General features: G+C 51.2%; 1 protein-coding gene across 1 annotated transcript in view; it reads right to left on the bottom strand.

The window, feature by feature from the left end:
* The window catches only part of HS3ST4 (heparan sulfate-glucosamine 3-sulfotransferase 4), a 113,739-nt gene that overhangs the window by 26,499 nt on the left and 64,854 nt on the right, over positions 1 to 22,386 (bottom strand). The window lies entirely within an intron of this gene.

The raw sequence follows: 22,386 nt of genomic DNA, 5'->3' as shown, positions 1-22,386 counted from the left end.
TAAATGTAAACAACAGTTTGGGGCAAACATTTCCTGCTGGTTTGCGACTGTTCTGCAGCTGAGCCGGGCAGTTTCTTTGCTCTGTTTCACCCTCGCTTTTTAGTGGATGAACCGATTCAGAGGACCGCAGAAAACCAGTCCGCAGCAGGGCTGCTGGGGCTGGGGCTTGTGGTGTGACACGGGCTCCCGGAGCCTCCTGCCATGGTAGGAGGCGCTCTGCAATGTTTCATCCCTCGGGGTCTCTCCTACCCAGCCAAAGGCCCACTTGCACTGTGACACCCTGTGCTCACCTTGCCCATCACTCCAGCTCTACGCCCCGCATCACACCTGCCTCGCTGAGCGGCAGGGATCCAGAGACGTGCCCTAGAGATGTTAGTTACTGTACAGAAATGACAAGGCTTCCTCTGAGGAGTTGGTCTGAGCTTGGCCCTTCCTGTGAACCTCTGGTTGTTAATTCTGGATGCTCCATTAACGGGATACGAAGAGAGCTCCAGGCTTGCCCCTGCCCACCTGGGTGATGGCCCTCCCTGTGTTCCTGCCCCCAGACTGCCCCACTGGGGATGGGTCTTGGCTGCCCTGTGCACAGATGGGGAAGTGGAGGCTGCACCTCACACACACTCTCACAGTATTTGACCAGCGTGGCTGGGTTTTTTATGGATTTGCCAGTTGCCAGAAAAATAATTTAATCTGCCGGGTATTTTTAGGTGGGTCTAAAGATTTGCATTATTATCACAATGCACTGGGATGGCTACTGTTAAAAGTGTCTGTGTCCAGCTAAAGATGCTGCAGTGTTCCACTTCTGCAGTTTAAGCGACAACAGATCAAAACTGTTGCAAATACAGCAGCTGTCTGCCCACCAACACGCAAGCGCCCTGCGTGTGTGTGAGAGCGGGTTTGAGTCACTGTAAGTCGCTGTTGAAGGGGGGATGCGGAGTTGCCTTGTGGTTGGGGGTTGGGGTTGCGGCAGGCTTGCCTTGTGGGGGAGGGTACTGGGTTTTTTGCATTTCGAAGGTGGTAACCTTATCTCACAAGGACAGGATAGGATCTCCCCGCCCGCCTTCAGTTGGGCTCTGGCGTCTCCCCTGTGAGCGCTCACTAGGCTTTGCAGCAAGGGGGTGATGTGATAAAATGGGGCAGAGAATGTGCAACTCTCCCTGTGTTATTAATGCTCTGTTATGGCTGCTCTGGGTCTGAACAGCCACTGCCTGGGGGGGTGGGGGTCCCAAGGGAAGGGCTCTGCCGTTGGGGCACCACTACAAATACCTGTAGTTACTTGGTTCTTTCCATGACTCGCCCTTATTGCTCCTGTTAGTTTCCTGTTAGCACCACAACATGGATGCCACTTTACTTTCTGATTCGGCCTCCTGTTGTCCCTGGTAGTGGATTTGTCTCCAGCAGGATCTTTACCACAGGCCGGCAGGACCCTGCAAAGCTCTCCCAACTCCGCAGAGTGCCTGCACCATGCCAGGGAAGTCAAAGGTCTTTATTGCCACTTGCAACATGCCACGTTTGTTGCTCAGCGGGTATCCCATGCAGGATGGTGAGGGTTTGGGGGATGTGTAACATGATCTCTTGGGACCAGCCCATGGATGCAGCAGGCAGGATCTAGACGGCCCAGGGGGACATCTGCGCTTTGTCACAGGGCATAAGAGAAAAGTCTCTTCCAAACTTAATCTCAGTGCCTCTGAGCAGGACGAGGCGTAAGGCCGTTCCGATGCCTGAGGGACAGCATAACTCCCGCTGCGATGTACACGGCACCACAATACGAAAACATGTAGTGCTGAGACGCGGCAGACAACGCAGGCTACTGGCACCAACCGAAGGGTGCTTCCCCGGACTCAGGAGGCTGCCCCTGACTGACCACTCGGCCCAGTTCACCCCGCTCCCCATGTGACAGTGGAGCATGTGAGGAGAGTAATCACAGCACTAAGCAGCCACCCTCCTACGGGAGCCATCTCTTCATTTCAACCCCGGTGACCAGTGTGGTGGCTGTAATGCTTCGGCCGAAGAACGAATGACGCCGAGCAGCTGCATAGCCGGCTGCGTGCTGTGAATGAGCTTTACAAACATGAGGACGGGAAAGGCTGGAGTTGCTTTCGTGGGCTATACAACGTCTCCTCAGAGTGACATTCCTTTCCCAGCACCTGCCGAACCTACAAACCGTGATGTGAATGTCTCTTCCCCAGCTGTTCCAGGAGATTTCTTCATCGGAATGTGTTCCAAGACCCAGTCTCAGTTTCGCAAGGGTTTACAATTCTGTGGCCTGATTCTCCTCTCACATACACTGGGGTCGCTGTTGACCACAGTGGAGTAATTCCAGATATACACACGTGTAAGCCAGAAGAGGCTGAATGAGCCCAGCAATGTACAAACACAAGGAGACACTGCTCCTGCTCCAGGGAGCTTATCACCCCGGTTAGTCACAGCCCAAGTAGTCGAGAATATTTCAGTGGCAGGAATTTGGGTGACGCACAAGCCTGAGTTTGTGTAGGAATCCTGCAGAGGCTAGTGTGGATCTTGGTGTGGTATTCTCAGGACAGATCACTATCTCCCATGGTCCTGAAGCAAAGGGTTTTCATGGTGTACCCTGTCACAGCATGGCTGGCCCCAGTAAGTGACGTAGGTCCAGCTCCCCTGTGCCGGAGCACAAATGGCCAATTAAGAGGGCAGGGCAGCACCTAGGGGCTCTAAAAGCTGAGGGTGAGACCCAGTGACAGGGGGTCAGAGCTGACTGGTTTGGTGAGGAAGGCAGGTGAGAGCTGCCAGAGACCTGGGGGCTGTTGGATTGTCCCAGAAGGAAGCAGAAGGTGGTTCCTGGGAGAAGCTGGCTGGCATCCCCAAGCCAGAACTGGTGCTGCTGGCTCTAAGCTGGAGAGGGCTGCAGGCAGGGGACAAGCAGAGGGACTTCTCCAGGGCCGGTGAGCTGGACCAAGAGGGCCCGGGGACATGAGAGGTGCTCCCCGGCAAAGATGCTCCTAGCAGCAAGGCTGTGGGTGTTCCTGCTGGGAAGAACAGGAAGGCGAACCATTTGAAAGGGCAGGGGTGGTGCCCTGGTACAAGGACCAGGGCATGGTAATGGATGCCGGGGGGCTGTATGATGAGGGTACTTTTGGACTATACTGGGTGGATTTTGGCCTCTGGTGTTGGGTCTTGTTTTGTTATAATTTATGGGCATGGAACTTTTGTCCTCAATGAACCCCACAAGGGCCATATTTATACTTGGAAGATGCTTTGGTTTATTTCTGGAGAGACTGCAGGAGGGAAACCGAGGCAGGCGCCCCTGTCATGCCATGGTCTGCAGCAGGAGGGCTCTCCAGGCGGGGCTGTCCTATGACATACCCTTTACAGCCTTAATGGTGCCCAGCCTACATCATCCACCAGGCTCCAGCACTGCCTGAGAGCTGGGATAACGAGCCATGCCAGAGTTTACTTTCTGTGAAGCTACAGAATCCCTGACTCATGCACCCACCAACCCCCCGCCCCCACTCCCGACTGACTGAGGCCTGAGACTCAGGAGCAGGGAGGTTTGGGGGGGCATGAGTCAGGGACGGATTGAGGCCCGAGAATCAGCTGCTGCATCTGTAAGGAAGTCGGATTCTGTAGGCGTTGTTAGGATCTCTTTGGTGTCCAAACCTTCCTAATGATTCTCGTGGCCAATAAAACAAACCCATTGCAGACTGGGCAGTCTCTGGGTCCAGCCAGACGAGGGGAGCTTGCTCTGACCTTGGAAGACGGCACAGCAGTCCTCTGGACTCAGCCGTATGAGACGTCAACATGGCCTAGTTTTCAATTCCCAGCCTGTTGTGAAGTAGATGGAGAAGTGATAGCTCAGTGGTTTGAGCAGTGGCCTGCTAAACCCAGGGTTGTGAATTCAATCCTTGAGGGGGCCATTTAGGGATCTGGGGCAAAATCAGTACTTGGTCCTGCTACTGAAGGCAGAGAGCTGGACTTGATGATCTTTCAAGGTCAGTTCTAGGAGACAGGATCTCTCCATTAATCTAATGTAGACAAACATTTGTGCTGCCCTCGGAAGCGTTCTTAGGGTGTGGGTGAAATACCCGGGTCAGGGACGATGGGTGGGGTTGGTCCCCCTTCCTGCCAGCACGGAGTAGATTCAAGGGGCAGCTGGCTGAGTATCAGTGAGATATATAAATATACTGTGATTTCACTGGGACCATCTGGCTCACGCATGATAGGTGGGTAAGAATGCTATAATCATGGAGCAAAAAATTAAGCTGATCCATTAAGGCCTTTTAGCAGACGTAGCAATGGAGCCCATATTAATCCCGCAGTGCTTTGTGAACAGACATCACAAGGTTAAAACCAGTCAGTTGCAATTAAAAATAACCCTCGCTGTTCAGGCTGGTCTGCAGAGCTATTATATTAGTGCCCTCCCCGAAGACCCACTGTTGCATAGGATGGTGTGGCTAGTACAATGCAATCGGAAAGGCCAATCTGAACGTGAATCTTACTCCCTTCTGCTCGCTCCTCGAGAGGATCCCCCCAGGAAAGGCTTATCGCACTGCCCTGAAATCCCTCCGCCCACATGGCCATACAGTTCAAAGCACACTCGGAAAATCCCAAGCCACACAGCACTGCCACGGTTCCATTGCCTCCCTAACGGATTGTGCGCGAAATCTCTGGCTCCTTCCACGGCATCCTGACTGTCAGCTGGAGAATGCCAATTCCGCGCATCACCTGGCCCTGTGCAGCATTTACCTCAAAAATAACACCGCTCTTAGCACAGTGGGGAGTGGTTGGCATATTGGCACTCACATACCCTGTAGTTTTTTCTGGTGCCCACAGGGAACGTGACTGTCAGAGTTTTACTCACCTTTTGTTGAGCACCTTCCATACCTGTATGCGAAGGAACCTTGGCTCTGTGAGACATGGACATTTAAGGCATGTTTGGTGTAACTCCGTTTATGCCAGGCATGTGTTTGGCTTGGGCTGCCCAGTTTTTATTTTGTATTTGTTGTTTGTCAGTAGTTAGGGGCTGAGGTGGGAGGGCTGGATGCTCAGAGACGCAGCTTGCCAACCTCAGTAACAAGCATTGCCCCTTTTGTCCACATCCCACCTTCACGGTCATGCTCACGGAGGTGAATCCTTATTGCCCTGATGCTGTTTATGGCGAGTATCTTAATTCAGTCTAATACATGTAATGCAGCCAGCACAAAACCATTCACTGACGTGGGGCCTAGACAGTGTGTTCTAGGCACAGTGGCTGCCGCTGAAGGGAGCAGAGATTATTTCTGCAGGTTTCTATTGAGAATGTCCAACAAGACGCACGGTGCTGCCCATCAGGTGCTGGCCAGTGCTCTGCACCTTCTCAATCGTGGTTTCATTACAGAGGGGTCCAGGCTTCCCTCCTGGAGAGGAGCCCCTGGGACGTTAACAGGGCTCCCTGTACAGCCGTGGGACATGCAGTCTGTCATGTCATTGCAGGGAAGCGAGATCATTTTGAAACTCCAATGTCAGATGCTCTGACTCCACTGTGAGCATCAGTTCATTCATGTCTCTTTATTCTTTTCTCAGCCCTGCAGGAGCAGTGCAGATGGGCTGGACAGCTGTGTCTGGGGGAAGAGCCCAGTTCGGTGAGTGAGGAGGGCTAGGATGAGGGTCAGGAGTTAGCATGAAGAAATGGTCTGAAAAAAACAGGATGAAATTCAATAAGGACAAATGCAAAGTTTTCCACTTAGGAAGGAACAATCAGTTGCACGTACAAATGGGAAATGACGGCCTAGGAAGGAGAACTGCAGAAAGGGACTCGAAGGTCATAGTGGATCACAAGCTAAATATGAGAGAACACAGTAACATTATTGCAATAGGGGGAAGGTAAGAATGCAATACGTCCATTGCAGAGCGGTATCGGTGGGTGGGGGAGATGTTAGCATAAGCTGTGATCTCCAATCAGCATCCCTGGGAAGATGCAGGGATCCCCTGGCCTGCCCTGGGGACCACCCTGACAGCATGTGTCAGAGCAGGCCTGGGCCACAGCTGGCAGGTTAAGGCGTGCCGGGAGCCGAGTTGCCAGAGTGGGAAGATGCCAGGCACCTCCACCAGGTTTCTCCTGCTGGGTGCATCAGGAACCAATGGGGGTGACTTCTGTGCCATGCATGTGAATGGCCTGGCAGGGCAGCCGTGGGAGCAGGGACACAACCCAGCCATCCTATGTCGGGGCAGGAGGATGAGAAGAAACAGCAAATCAGGGAGGAAGGGCAGGTGGCTGAATTCAGAGATGGACCCATAGGAGGGGTGAATAGCACTGTGGACCCCTGCCTGGGTTGAATGCAGAGCCTGGGAGGGGCTCTAGCAGCCCCAATCCCTCTGCTCTTCAGTGCAGCTGGGCAGCGACCTCCCCTATGCATCCCGGCTGGGATTGCAAAGGAGCCTAAGACCAGCCATGGGAGCTGGAGGGGAGCAGCTCTGGGGAGCAGATGGGAGGCGGCGTTTGAAGGAAACCTCCAATGTCTTCGTGGGACATCGCGAGAGTCCTGCAGCAGCATCAGGGAGCCGTGAAATGGCAGTCCTGAGCAATCACAATTGGCTCCCTGCAGGGGGTCATTAGCACAGGGCAGACACAGGGCCACAGATGGGCACAGGTGTGGCTGCGGTTCATTGAGCGGTCCTGAGTCCACTAAAGGTGCTGAGAACACTACGCTGAGCATCCGTTTACACGCAGGGACTTGGCTCCAGCTCCTAGGGATGGTGGGGTCAGGGGAGAGAAACTTGTCATTGTTCTGCAAAACTGCCCCTAAAGCCCAACCCGCCAAGAAATCCAGATTTCACCCTTGTGACTTGTGGTCTTTCTCTCTCACAAGCCCAGGCACAGTCATCCCAGCCCTCCACACTTGTGGTCGTTTGCACTGCCCTGATCACCCCGGCCAATCTGGGACTGGAGAAGGGACAAGGCGGGCAGCCAGGAAGACAGTGTGGCAGGAGCGTCGTGTAGCAATTTGCATGGGTTAGCAAAGCTAGCTGTGAACTCCTTGGGGGAAAGGAGCTCACTGGAGTACAGAAAATGGAAAGCGGAAAGGCTACGAGACTCTTTGAGAAAGTGTCAGATAGAAAAGCAAGGAGGCAAGGCAGAGAGGCTGCTGTGAGGAAAGCACTAAGATACGGGCTGTTCTCTACAAACGGAGCCGCTCACACGAGCCAGTAACAGGAGCGATGCGTGTAAAGGAGTCACTGTATTGTATTTCAAGAGGAAAAACACAGCGTCTGAAAACTGTTCCCTCAGGATAGAGGGGGAGGGTCAGCGTCAATTGGATTTACTGCTGGGAAAGGGAGCCCAGTCCCCAGAGCACCTGGCAGCTGGTCTCCTGGGGCCACTGTGCAGAAGACAGACGTCTTGATCACACCGACAGGGAGGCTGGTTCAAGAGACAGTCAGCGGGGTCTCCAGATGGGACGGAACAGAGACCCAGTCAGGGTCTGCAAGAAGCGGGTCGTCTTGCCTGGTTTGTGCCACTTCTGCCTGCTGCCCCCAGTGCTGGGCAATGGAGGGAGATGGGCTTTCTGTGGAATGTGTCGGTCAGTCCATGGGCCGGTTCTGTGCATACCATGTTGGAGCTACATCTTTGCGGATAAATGGTTGGCGAGAACCATATGTGATTCTCCAGGCACCAAGAACATGGGAATGGTGCCTTTAATGTGTCTACATTGAAAAATGAATACATACACTTTTGCCTCGGTGCTGGAATGAAAACCTGTAAGTGGGGGAAAAATGCCCTGTGAATTTCCAACTTAAAGCATCAGTCTTAGAAATGAATCCTAATCTAGCATGTACTACAGCCAGTTACTCACCCTAAATTGGCTCTGAAATCTACTTCCATCTAGCGTTCCCTTAGCCCAAACGGTACAATATTCCTTAATGAATTGGCTTGTAATCATTCTCCAGAAACGCCTCTGGAGGGAGATTCCCCGTGTGCGCGCGTGGGCCTCCCCTTGGAGTATTTGCAGTGTGCATCTGGCTGGGAAATCCCAGACACCACTGACATATCTGCAAACCCAGGGGATAGGAGCATGTCCAGGTGCCAAGGAGCTGCAATCAGCGAGGGAAGGACATGAGCAGTCAGCCTGCTGCCCTGGAGTCTGTAGCAGCCAGGACAAGAGGGAGAAGGGAACATTTGTGCTCACAGGGTTAAGAGTTTTTAAAGCCGGTTTTCTTTTTTTTGTTAAAACTGTAAGAAGCTTTGTAAACTCCCCCCTTCCTCCCCACCCCCCCAGCACTTATGCCTTTCGGCATGGAGCTTTCGCATGTTCTTCTCTTTCCTTTGGTCTTTTGTGTTCATAGCCATCGTGGTAATAGCAGCTAAGCAGCTGTATACACACATCGTTGGGCTGCTTTATGCTCTCAGGCAGTCCTCTGGGTGGGAACCTTTAACCTCAGGCTGCAGTCAAAGGTGTGTCTGTGCCAGCGGCCTGGAGCCCAGGAAATCCAGCGTGTGAACGCCCACATTCCAAGCCCCGTGTCCCTGTCAAACCTTCATATACATTGGCCAGAACGTGCAAACCAGGCAGGCGAAAATTAGGCTCCTCGGTCCTTACGTAAGCAAATATGGGACCCTGCTGGGTGTTTTACAGATTCCAGCGGTCCCGTGCTGGGAAGAACTGCCTGACTCTGGAGGCTCCATCGCCTCAAACCTGTGACACTAAAACCTGGCTAGCGCCGCGCAGCGCCATCTATTGCCTTGTGAGAGACAAGAACAATTGCGCCTTGACGTGCACTAAGCTAGCTCGGCACTCCTGTCTAAGGCAGCGGCATTCTCTGCCACAGGCGTATCTGCCTCACTGATGGCTCAGTAACATCTGCAGAAGCGTCAAGATTAATATTCACTATTAGTATTGCAGGTACCTGGAAAAAACAGGTTATTGTGTAAAATGATCCGGCTGAAGAAGAGGGATGCCCGGTCCAAACCACTCAAACCATCGACTTGGCTCAGTTGTGCAATTTAGGTTATTCCTGCTCCCTGCAGGAGGGGCCATTCCCGAGGAGGAGGATCGTGAAAATGGAGTGTTAAAAATGTAATAATGTGGCTCTACATTGCGAGGAGTTCAGTTTCATCTTCTGGGAAATTTACTCCCAGCAAAAAAGATCTGCAAATAATGGCTCTCTAAATGAAGCCACCCTGGCTGTATCATGCTAAAAGCTTTTAGGAGAAAAACAGTAAATAAATTCCACTGTTCAGATGTATTTGGATGTTATCCTAACGCAGCATCATGAGTAATAGGAGAGCCATCAACAACTAAAAGGATTGGAACTATTATGGAAGGGCGGCCAGAGGAGTAATGTCTGCAGAAGAGGCTGAGTAACAGAAATGATTGCACACAGCCCAGCACCGAGCTCTAATTATGATGAGGAGCCACGCTGAACGGAGAGAGACCCTGCTTTACAAGTACTGAACTCCGGGGGGGCAGGGGGGGGCGTGAGGGCCAGTTAGTGCTGCCAGTCAGAGTTTCTGGCTTTCATGGAGGCCGTTAGGTAGCCCCACAATATCCCCTCGCTCTTCAAACTGAACATTCATTTGGATCCTAATTTTGGAAGGGACAGTGGGAGCAGGGCTGAAGCCGCAGGTGAAGTGGAAAGGAAGACAGCCCCAGAGCATAACTGCAGAGACGTCATGCCCTGGAAAGCCTGGTTCTTGCCATGCACCAAGAGCTAGCGCACACTGGGAACCCCACGGTTGGAGCAGTGCTGGGCATTGCTTGGCTGGCACTGCGATCAGAGAGCTTGTGTGTGTCTGCCTCTACTGCTAGCAATCGACATTAAACCGGGGCGTGGCCGCGTCCCTTCATGTACCTGCACAGGCAATACCAGGTACTGCCTCCGACTCTCCATTCAGTGCCTGGCTCAGCCATAGGCAGACGGCTGCGCTGAGAGCAGGGCCGGCTCTAGGCATCAGCAAAACAAGCAGGTGCTTGGGGCGGCACATTTTTAGGGGCGGCATTCTGGCACGGGTCATGCCGCCCCTAAAAATGTGCCCCGGCCGCGCTGCTTCTCCCTCTCCCTCCCTCCCTCCTAGGCTTGAGAGCCTGGTGGGAGGAGGCAGGGCTGGGAATTTGGGGAAGGGGCGGAGTTGAGACGGGGCCGGGGGTGGGGTAAGAAAAAAACAGGGGGGTGGGGGTAGCCAACATTGTTTTTGCCTGGGGCAGCAAAAATCCTAGAGCCGGCCCTGGCTGAGAGGTATCCCTGACTCACTCCCATGCCTCCTGTCCTCAGCACGCCCCGTCCCTAGGATGTACGTGGGAGGAGTATCTCCTGCACTCCCATCCACCTGACACTGGGCCCTACAAGGCATGTCGCACAGCGCTGACAGGCCCGAGCTAAGCTGTGGAGACCAGTCCAGGGTATGAGCAGCTGTAGGAAGCATTGTAAGACCTGTCTGTTCGCTCTAGCTTCCCATGACAGCAGTGAGACTTCTCCCCTCCGTACACTTCATAAACTGCCTCTTCTAAAGTCACACCCATGTGCACAACCGCCTCCCCCCCACGCCACATCCACATAGCAGTGGGTTCAGTACCCTACTTGCCATCCGTCCTGTCTAGACACCCAATCGATCCGTGATGTAACCAGGGACGTCGGTCACTTTGCACCAGGGATGTATTGGGCCAACATGAGCATTCCTGAGTCACCCACGAGGTGAGACTCTTTGCCTTCTGCCCAGGAGTCCCCCTGGTGCTGTCAGTGGAACGGGAAGGGAAGGGATAGACAATCCACTGTGCAGGGCTCAGCTGGGAAGCCTCCCTTTCCAATCCTGAAAAAACCACTCCGGTGACAGCCGTGCAGCAAAATGGCCACTTCGTGCTCTGGCTGCAGCAGGGAGCTCAGCTGGCTTTGTTCAGCTTTCGGCAAAACTGCTCGGTCTGGCAAGTCCGTGCTTGTGACCCGCGAGAAAGCAAAGCCAGCCGGGCTGTTGCAAAGGGCATCGCTAGTTATTATTTGCTTGTGCTGATTATTTTGGGGTTTAAGTTCATTCATTATGTATGCAAAAATGGTAATAGGCCAACATCTGAATGTCTTTTAGGCGTACAATATTCTTATTATTCAAAATGTTGTTTTTCCTCCATAATTGAATGGTTTACCTTATTATTACTTTATGCTAATAGCCCAGCATTTCCATTTTTCTATAGGATGCTTAATTGTAACCGAGGCGCAATCAGAATCAGAGATGCCGTCTGTAATTGACTGCATCATAATAACAGCTAACATTACGGGAACAAAGTACCAAAATAAATGGAACCAGGGAGAAAACAACCTCCGAAAAGATCCAGCAAGCTGCTTTGTATCAGGCCAGAAAGCTCTGTACTCACAGTAACCTCTCTGCCTGAGCAGTGACAGTTTGAGCATTAACGTAGACAGAGTGCTATTTATATCAGTTTGTACACTTAATCAGTTTTTTTGCAGTTTTCAGCGAGATGTGAACTATATCCCTGTCCAAGGCGTTTGGTTCAAATCAGCTGAGACAGAGAATAATCAAGATTTATGATTCTCATTCTGACTTGGATCACACAGTCAGTGCAATTGGTACAACTCAGCTTCCTCTCGCACAGCCTGAGTGACGTGCACTTCACTTTCCCTCGCACAAGTGATTTAATGTCCATCTTGAAAACTGTCAAAATGCTTCTGCAGCCCCAGATAACAGTGGGCCCGGGCCTTCCCCGTCCTCCTGCGACTGCTGCCCATGGCTGTGCACGGGAGCCCACTGGCACTCCCTGGTGACAGACACTAGAGGGACGTGGCAGAAAAGTTAAATAATGTTTGGAGGGAATCAGTGAGCTCACACTAGAAAAATAAGAGGTTTCATCTGGTTCCACCTCTCAGTGCTGCTCCAAGTATCCAAGAGAATGAAAAGATCCCCGACGCTTCTGACCTTTCCTCTAAAAAGTATCTTTGCTGGGGCACCAACTGCTGCAGGTTCTGTACATGTCACTGCTGCCTATAAAAACTCGCTCTGCTACCAGGAAAAAGGGATTCTGAGGTAGAGTGAAAATCAGGTTTGCAGCCAGCGAGGACCCTGTGCAGTGTTCAGGAGGCATATCTCAGCAGTGCCACCGGACTGTACTTAGAGCTATCTAATGGACATGCTGACAGCTCTATTTCCAGAGGCTTCCAGCAGGGCTAGAGAGGCTGAGCTCAAGGGCTCAGCTGGGAAGCAAATGTTTAGATAACATTTAAATGGCCCAAAATGACTTTAAAAAGTGATGGGAACAAAACAAGAGAGAGCGATCTGGTTTCCAAGCAGTTTATGACCCCAGCAAGCCCTCCCCCCCCCTTGGGAACAGGGCTGCTTGGCTGGGCTGGGTTATGCAGCACACGAGGACATTCTGCTCAGAGGCAGGGCGTGAGCCCAGCAAGCTCCTCAGTGACCATTTCGGGACGATGTTTCTGGCCCACGACACAGTTTCACGCACCCCAGCAGCACCTGGAAGCCTGTGCCTTAGAGAGACCCAACAAGGCTCCTCCTCCACGATCTGAACCCATCCCAACTGAGAAGCAAGAGGTGGCGCCTAGCAGGGATCTCTCTGGGTCTGACTGACACCATTTGGCCTGCTGGGTCCATACTGATCCCTGCCCTCACCTGTCCTCCCCTTCACGCTCAGGGGGTCACTCTCAACGAGAGATGGGGTGGCCAAGTCAGTGTCTCTCTCCAGGACCTCATGGAAGCAGAAACGAGCCAGAGAGAGTGTACAGTCCAAAGGGAAAAGTTGCTGATTCCTCCAGCAAAGGCCGTCATGGCAAAACCCAGCTTCCAAATTCCTCCAGCACAGGCTCCCAAGCTAGGGTCCCCCGTTCCTGTGCAACATGTAGGTGGATGAGGAGCGTCTGGCAAGCCAGTGAGGGCTCTCCGGTGGCTCTGCCCGGGGGTGGATATTTCAGCCTAGCCCTACTGGTTCCATAGGAATTCACAGCCAGCCTCCTGCCCACACAGAGACGAGGGGCTTGTGAAATGGGGCCCAGGCAGAGGGGCTGCACGAGGCCCTATGCTCAGAAGGTTGCCGGGGACCTTAAGTGATCCACAACTCTCAAGTGCAGGTGCTCTGCACGGGGCAAGGTCTCTGTCTGCGCTGGAAGCTGCTGTGACGGGGAGAGCCCTGGCCAGCACTGGCCGGTTAACAGGAAATACCTTCAACGGGAAAGCACATTCAGCCTTGCCTCTTGCATCAGCCGCCTGCTTTAGCTGCAGGCCGGCTCCAGACAATCCCCAGCATTCCCCATGCTGACTCCCAGCTGCCGTGGCTGTAAAGAAACAGGCATGTACTGAAGAGTGTCCATTGTCTGACAGCAGAGCTGGCTTGGGCCCAGCGCCTCTGGTCCGCTCGATGGGACAGGGAGAATTCTCCCAGCCCAGCTCCCATGTAGGCAAAGATGCTGGAGAGCAGACCCACACTCACTGGGACATAGCTGTAAGAGAGGCAGCCGAGGGAACAGATGAGATGACAGCCCCCATCATGGCACCGCTCTCCAAGGCCCAGAAGCGACTGCAGTTCTGTGCTTCGCAGGGAGTCGAAAGAGCCGTCTCTTTAATTTTATCCGATAAACCCCATTCTCCATTCACAGCTCATGAAAACAGAGCGCTGTGACTCTGGAGAGAACTCAACAGAATCTGTTGGATCCGTTCAATAAATGGTCGGGTGGAGGCTCTGTCTTCATTCTAGTCAAGGTGAAATGGGCTTGCGTTGCTGTACGTGTGCGCTCAGAAATGTAGCCAGACAAAAGTGCCAGCGATGAAGGGAAAATAGATGCTGTTTCCTCGCAACATTTGAAATCTTTGTGTCTTGGCTTTGTCACAACAAGCGACTGGCTGTGCTTTGCATTCTGCTGGGTTTGTTTAGCTGCCTTCCCCGGCGTGCGCGCAGTGCGTGCAGTACTGCATCGCATTAGAGAGGCCTTCGTGGTAAACTCACAAACTCAGCAGAATAGTCAAGTGTGTGAGAAACCAGAGTGATTCCACTCCAGTCAATAAAGTAAACAGTGCCTGGTTTAGATAAACAGACTGACTAGTGCTGAAGAGCCCTCGGCAGCACTGCACACTCTGATTAGCGTAAATGCTAAGCGCAAACCAATTAACACTCGCTAAGTCTGCTTATCTCATGTCACTTAGTGCTAAAATAAAGCCTAATACTAAACACACATATTGATTTAACCATTAAATCCAGCATCACTCAAAATAAAACTCATTATATTATTGAGCAAAAATAAAGTCACCGTAATTTTCAGAACTGAGCATGTTGTGAATGATCATTTAATTGCTTCACCTAATGGTCACACATCCCCACTGATACTCCGCACTAAGAGGCTAATCCTACTATCCCTTAACATTAAGACTAAAATGATGAGATGCACATGATACCTAGGCAGCAGTTCCTTCTTCAATGCTACCTACATTTTCCTTACCATGAAAATAGGTTAAAACACTTGACTGGTGGCCGAGCACAGCGCTAATGGGCTCTGCGCTGCTTTAAAGACCAGGAACTGAACACCTGCAATTGCTAAAGATCCCGTCACAGGTTTAACTGGGATTTCTCCAGGGCATGGAAAGTGAATCAGTCACATGGCCCCATTGTACCTGGGATGCTGCCAGCGCCCTGGCTACACACACACACACACACACACACACACACACACACTCACTCACTCACTCACTCACTCACTCACTCACACTCTCTCTCTCTCTCTCACTTCCTGGCTTTCTGGGGAACAAGAGCAAGGCTATTTCTTAGCTTACAAGATATTGGAACCTAGGAGCACAGGAATGACCAGCGGATTGGAGATCCGTCTAGCCTGGTGTCCAGTCTCTGACTGTAGCTGGTCCCAACTGCCTTTTGGGGAAAGTGCAAGACACTCCCCAGCCAGCAGTAATGAAACAGCTCACCCACATGGGACGTTTCCTTCGGAGCCCAACATCCCGCAGTTCCAGTTGCCATCTGGCTTCCCCTCACCCGCAGGCAGGATACCCACTGGACAAGACCACGCACTAGCCCCCACCCCGCTGAGGTGGGTCCCTGCCTGCCCTGGGATGGCAGCGGAGGATGGCTGGGAGGAAGGTGATAGCTGTCTATAGTATTCTTTGATGAATGTTGTGGGAACTTCCATTGTTTGATTCTGAGTGGGTGACTGCTGAGGGCTAACTCAGTTCTACGGGGCCGTGTAGGGCTGTAGAAAGGCAGAGTATAGGGGCAGTCTCCAATTCTTGGCATGTAATGCAGGTGTCAGCTCCTTTGTAGGTTTGCCCCCACCATGCTCTGAATAGCGAGTGGGACAGTGACTCCAAAGGGAGCAGGGGATCCCAGGTGGGCATTTTCAAAGACAGGAACTTGGGGGTTAGACTGCCTGAAAGGCAACAATTTGCAGGGGGCAGCCTGTCTCACCCATCCTCAAAGCTTGGGAGTGGGCGTGGGGGGTGGTGCCTGGGTTAAGAACCTACTTAAACTGTCAAGGAGGGGCCAAGTTTAGTGAGACACGGTGCATTGTGGCCTTTTCTTATTTTTAACCTTTTACTCTCAATAAATCATGCTCTGCTTGCAACACGCTGTTCTATCACTGCATTCACCAGCTGGTCCCAGCTCCTGGGAAGGATTTCCTAGCAGGGGACAAATCCACTCAGACCTGCCGGAAGTAAATACGGTTGGTAAAAAGGGGACACTGTAGCCTGGTGATTCCCTCTAAAGTGGGGTGAGCCACGGGGTGCCATGCTGAGAGGAGTGCAGGTGTAGGCCTGTCACCTGCTCATGGAGAGACTGTGAGAGAGATCACGGGCACAGTTCATCTCTCAGCCATAACAGGGTCAATGTCTAGCTGTAGGGGGGAGGAGGTTTGTCTATCGTGAGCAACCTAGCCAATCTGTTCCTGCATCCTCTCCACCTACATTCCCCTACAAGCCCCAGCTTCCTACGCTTTCCTTATTACCTGCCATTTCTCAGTGCACGGTGTTCCTAATAGTTTGACACTAGAGGTGTCATTTCAGCAGTGAGCGAAGTGATCCATTGTGTGTATGAGTGATAGGGGTTTGGGAGGCCCATATACAGTGCTTTGGGAATGGAACAGGAAAGGTGCTCCATAAATATCTGTCATTATTCCACCAGTTACAGACTGGTTATATGAGTCAGTGTAACTGAGAGACTGACTTCTCCTCCAGGACCCTCTTGAACCCTCCCCTCCCCCACCAATAACTAATTAAGAAGACTGGAGACACAGTACATGTATGGGTTAACTCTGTTTAAATCAGCCGCTCAGCAAGGACTCCTCCATATTTGCCTTTGGAAGCTGTTTGAACCACAGATGTCAACACCGAAATAAACGGATTAAGAGTGTTACCCATCAAATATAACGAATGGGACCAATATAAAAGTTAATGTCCCTAATATTTCCTTTTGAGTTGCTACCTTCTGCATTAATTGAAGCAAGAAATGTTCCACTTAGTTAAAACATCTACTTAGCACTCTGCTCGTACACACCTGCAGATCGAGTTCGCTGGTTCACTGGGTTTAAATTAGTTGATATCAATGTTATTGATGGCATGGTGGCATCAGGAGAGCACACTGAAGCTTTAATGAGGCAGCGAAGGCACTGGTTCCTTGCTTACTCCCACTGTTCATAGGTCAATGATTCATTAGGCCGCAAAGAGGATGCTATCTCTGCCTTTTTGTCTGAAGCCTGAAGAGACAAACACATTGGCTCTGTGGCGAGCACCACAGGTGCTATCTGCAACAGGTCAGAGAGAGGACACAGACAGCAGGCAGGAATCCAGAAACCGGAAGACTCCTCCTTCAGCAGGGATCCTGCCCTTCCCTTGAGATGCAGCAGTGTCTGGCGATGCCATGGTAGGCCCGGGCGGGGAATGGTTTTCCTGTCCTGCAATAATTTTGAAGAGTTTAAAAAAAAAAAAATTCCCACCCCAAATTGGGAGGAAAAGCCAAAGTCTTGAAAATTTTCACAAACCAAAAATCCCCCCCCCCAAAATTAGATTGGGTCTTGTGATTTGTTTTTGAAATTTTTTGTTTTAATTTTGATGTTTTACGTTCTCTTTTACATTTTTAATCTGTAAATTACCTTAAATTTTGAAACAAAAATAATTTCAAACCAAAAAATGGAAAACTTTTGTTTAAAATGTTTCAAAATGGGAAATGACCATTTGAATTTTTTTCCAATTGTATTTGATATGGGAAATTCATCAAAACCAGCCCTTTCCCGCTCACAGGTTCTGTTCCAACTTATCAACATTTTCCAATGAAAAAACATTTTGACAAGTTCCTGCCCAGCTGTAATCGCTACCATGGGTTCAGCATTCCAGCGGTAAGCATCTGACTGGGGCAGCCCTGCCTGTCTGGATGTCTCAAACCCTCGGGTGTACGGGGGTGGGGTGCAAAGTGCATGCGTGTTACTGAGGAGAACGTGCCGTTTACATTCCTAACGACAAGAACTCATTCTCTGCTTTGGCCAGGTGTCTTTCCTCCAGACAAGGTTCATAGAATGTGAAAGGAGGCAGCTGCCACGGTTCCATGTGGGAAGGCCAGTCTAGGGACTTGGCTACACTCGCGGATTCACAGCGCTGCCGCGGCGTGAAGCTCAAGTGTAGTCTCAAGAGAGAGAGAGCTCTCGCAGCGCTGCAAGTACTCCACCTCTCCGAGGGGAATAGCGTGCAGTGCTGCGAGCGAGCGTGCAGCGCTGCAGGCGCTGATTACACTGGCGTTTTACAGCGCTGCACTCGCTGCGCTCTGGGGGTGTGTTTTTTCACACCCCTGAGCGCAGCAAGTGCAGCGCTGTGAATTGCCAGTGTAGCCAAGGCCTAGGAACAGCAATAGTCATCGGCTAGGAGCAAGGCAAAGCTGGTTAGCTCGAGCTGTTTGGGGGCACAGATTAAAAATTAATCTCCCCGAGTTTAATATTCTGCCAGTCAGCTCCTGTTTGTAGGTGGAATCTATTAAAAATTATCCTTCGGATAAAACGCTGAAGTATTTTTGACATTTAGCAGCCTGCTTCGAGCAAAAAAAAGTGCAATAAATGCATAGGTGAGCTAATTGGCTCCAACACACCCAACATACGGGCTTTCATGAATAAATAATCTAGTGCCAATTTACTGATGACTCAGGCAGACCTATTAAAGGCCCTTTCTGATCAGGAGTTGTATAGGCACTGGGTTTTCATGTTAATGAAATGTAATTATGAAGTTCCAATCGCAATCTGGTAGTACGACCAAACCAGCTGCAACTCGAATCTCTAGGCCAGCAAGTAATAAAGAGAAAGTGAAATGCTGTTTTGGCCTCCTACTGAAGTAGATACTTGGAGGGCCTTAGTTTGCTGTGAGATGGAGATGGAACTGCTTGGCAATGTATTCGTCTCAGTAAAAATTAATGCTGTAACAAGAAGCCAAATAGCTACAGCTAATGCACTTTTGAATGAGATCTAAATTTTATTCATAAGCATCAGTGTCAGGACTAAAATAACATTTTTATGGACACTATGAGCATAAACAGCGCTGCTGATTCAAAAACAGAAAGTGCACTTCTGAATGAATCGGCGCATTCGGATGGAACGAAAGGATCATTTTAAACACACGCCTCAAACAAGAGTGAAAGCCAGAGACAATGTTCTTGTTGTGAGGCTGCCTTCAAGAAACCACTTGTGCAGGAGAAAGGAGCCTAGCCAGTGGGGAGTGAGTGTAGAGGGGAGTGTGTCTGGGGAGAAGGGCGTAAATCGCTCAGAGGACGTCTGGGTGAGTTTCCGCCTTTGCTTTGTGAAATGGCCGTGAGGTGTAGGGGGGTGTTACAGGGATGAGCAGCTCAGGTGGGAATGGCGTGGAATCCCAGGTGGCAGGTATTATTCTAACATTGCTGGTGAGCTCACAGCAGGGGGGCGGGAGTTGCTAACTCTGAAATGCTTTAAAGAAGCGAGTGCCCTGGTTAGATATTGTCTCGTGGCGTTCTATGGCTGTTTTCTGGGTACCTCCACACTGGACGTTGAGAAATTGGAAGGAATTGAGAGAGAAACAACGACATTCACTAGGGAACCGTAGGCATCGAATTACTGTAAGAGGAACGATGCAGAGTTAGACATATACATGAACCTATGAAGTCTGACACTCCATGGGGATTTGCATAGCATGAATAGCAAATCTTAACAGTCCATCTTAAAATATATGGGATGGCAGCAACCAACTTAAATCTGTGTCTCTGTAGAAAGATAATAATAAAAGACTAATGAGCCTTATCTTTATGTAGCGTCGATTGAAGATCTCAGAGTGAAGAGCGGCAGCAAGAATGGCCACTCCATCATGTTGCCGCAATTAGGAAAAGACCAAAGAAAGCCGGTCATTTTATGCAGAAAGAAAGAAAACTGCTGTTCAAAGGCTCCGAGTGAAATTCTGGCCCATGGAGGTCCATGGCCAAGCTCCCACTGACTTCAGTGGAGCCAGGATTCCACCCTCAGCATCCTAGCTGCAGAGGGGCTGATAGGCAAAGCCAAACAGAATGGCTGGACTCTGCATTTCCAAAGTACCCCAGGTCCTGGTAAGGAGCTCCCTGGAGGGAGAAGCAAGTTCCCAGGATGTGGAGGGAACTTTTACCAATTGGCATTATTTTAGGGTTCTTACGTTTATTCAGAGTGTCAGATAAATGTACTAAAGCCAAGAAATGCACACCTCTGGCTCCTGGTGTTCTGCCAGGAGCTGCAGCAATCCCTGGGTGCTATGCACCTGCAATCCCAAACTGGCATCAGCTCTTTTAGCTGCCATCCTGGGATGCTGCCTTCGGTTTTGTTTCTTAGCACTCTGAAGCCTTCTTTTCCATTACTCCTTTCGTTCTCCTTCCCATGCTACATCTTGAGTTACAGTATGATCCCCAGCTCTATTACCTTGGCCAGGTTGAGTTTGGTTTTATTTCTTTCCCATATTTCTCACTAGGTCCCTTTCCTTTGGGCTATCCCTGTCTGCACTGGTGTTTACATCTCCTCTCTGCTTAATGCCATCTGTGAATCTAATTAGCCTGCGCTTTCTCCTCTCTTCCATATCCTTAACCAAGACGGTAGCTAAGCCTGAACTGACCCCTAGCCCCTGCAGGACCCTGCTAGAGACACACCTCACCCTAATGATCAAGACAGTGCTCTTGATGAGTAAATGCTTTACTAACCCCTGATACAGTTCAGCTACCTCGGACTCCGCTCGTTGTGACCTCACGAGTGCTTCTTTATAACCCCAAGCTGTGTTTTCCCTTCCCTGCTCCGCAATGACACATCCCCTGGCAGGGCTTTAACACAGAGCCCTAGCGCAGCCGTTCTCAAACTGTGGGTCGGGAGGTTGTGACCCCTTTGAACGGGGTCACCAGGGCTGGCTTAGACTTGCTGGGGCCCGGGGCTGAAGCCCGAGCCCGACTGCCCAGGGCCGAAACCAAAGCCCGAGAGCTTCAGCCCCGGGCGGCGGGACTCAGGTTACAGCCCCCGGCCTGGGGCTGAAGCCCTCGAGCTTGAGCTTTGGCCCCCTGCCCGGAGTGGTGGGGCTCGGGCTTTGCTCCCCCCCTCCAGCGCAGGGGGCTCGGGTAGGCTCAGGCTTCGGTCCCCGCTCCCGGGCCGTGGAGTAATTTTTGTTGTCAGAAGGGGGGTCGCGGTGCAATGAAGTTTGAGAAACGCTGAACTCGAGAAATCTGCTCCATGTGAGAATGGGGGCCGGCTCCCGGCTTGTTCTTCGCTAAAGCAAAGTGGTCAGCCTGGCGCCTCGGCGTGGCCCTTGGAACCTTCGGTCGCACTCTGCCTCGGAGACGGAATTCCCTCCCGTTGAGGACTCGCACAGCAGACACATTTTCATCTTGGAAATCCCCAGCTGGGCTCACCTGTAACTCTCTAGGTGCCACTTTACCGGGTGTGGCTCTGAGCAGTGTCCTGTGACACACTGCGGGAAGGGTGCTGTAGAAGCTAAGTTTGGGTTTTGATAGTGCACAGATAGGCACTGCTATGCCAACAGAGCAGCCTCAAATGCTTTGAAGATGCAAGTTAAAAATAGTCATAAAATTGGAAAATGTGGAGTGCCTTGCAGCTTCATGTGAAAACTGGCTGCAAATAAAATAATAACAACTAGCAGCTAAAAGGATTTCAATAAATACATCTCAGAGAGAGCACTTGCTCTAGAAAAAAAGCCAGATAGATATTGGAAAACACTCTGGAGTGGGGGGAACGCGTACCGCTGCGTTCTGTGAGACAGTGCCCTAGGCTGCTAGTGATTGTGTGCTTTAAGCCCTGACCTAAGGAACCACCAACACAACCGGTTACCCAAGACTTGGGGAGGAGAGCGCTTGCCCCAAAGGAGAAGAGACCCAGAAGGTGGTATGGCTGTTCCCATTTGGAGAGTGATGTCAAGACGGTTTGACAGTGTACAGGCAATGGAAGAACAGAGGCAATGAAGGAAATAGCGGGTGGAAAGACTTGGGGCTCGCTCATAGTCAGTGCCCCTGGTGCCCCAAATCGGACATGCCTGGAATCTAGCTTTCAGGCTAACTTATGCCAGTTCTAACGCACATCTTTCCAGCGATGAGGCTTTCGCTGGCTCCCAGTAAGGGTCTAATCCGCTCAGTGGAAAGACTCCCATTGACTTAAATGGGAGTTGGATCAAGTCCCAGATGTACTGCTCTGGATGGCTTTTGTAGATGATGCTGAATGTAGTCGCTGTCTCTGTACACTCAGTACGTGTGCTGGGCCTTTGAATGGCAACACCAGGCAGAAAAACTCCATAAGAGCTTGGCTGGAAACCAGGCATTGAAAAACCGCATCAAGTATTCAGGGACAGTCCTAGGTCCCAACTTGGGATTCCACCGAGCCCTGTCCAGACCAGGCTGCAGGCAGAAGAGGAAAGGAAGGCCCTGCTGGTGAGGACACAGCTGAGCCTTTGTCTTTTACTCATGCAAATGTTTTAAACAACATCACTGCCACAAAGAGGGGTATGGGAGAGAGGCCTCGGTGCTACTGTATGCTCTGCCTTTCGGCTGATTCAGTTATACGTGGGGGACTCCTCCTAAACCGGGCTAAGTACTTCACTCCTTTTAGCCCGAATAAGCCATGGGGTAACGGATCCTCCCTCCACAGCCGGCCCGAGGGAGCCTGCACTAATAACGAAGGTTTCCAGGTGCTTTAACAAACAAGAACACCCAGCACAGTCCCACAGCTATGGAAAACCACCCTAAATAAACAAACAGCTGGTGCCGATCCCCCTGCTGCCGGCATGCCACCTGCTGTTAGCCACACGTGTGCCGAGTGCCAGTCCTGGGCACGGCATGCAACTGCATATGCCCGGGGCCACAGGGCCGAGCCAGTGGCAGGCCTGCCACTTCTGTCTGAGGGAATGTTTGGAATATTTTTAAATGTTAACGTTTCAAATTAAAAAAGTGAGCTCCCATTGCATTC

This window comes from Chrysemys picta, chromosome 10, assembly GCF_011386835.1.
Source record: "Chrysemys picta bellii isolate R12L10 chromosome 10, ASM1138683v2, whole genome shotgun sequence".
NCBI lineage: Eukaryota > Metazoa > Chordata > Testudines > Emydidae > Chrysemys > Chrysemys picta.
The sequence above is the reverse complement of the archived record's forward strand: the minus strand, read 5'-3'. Positions and strand labels throughout refer to the sequence as shown.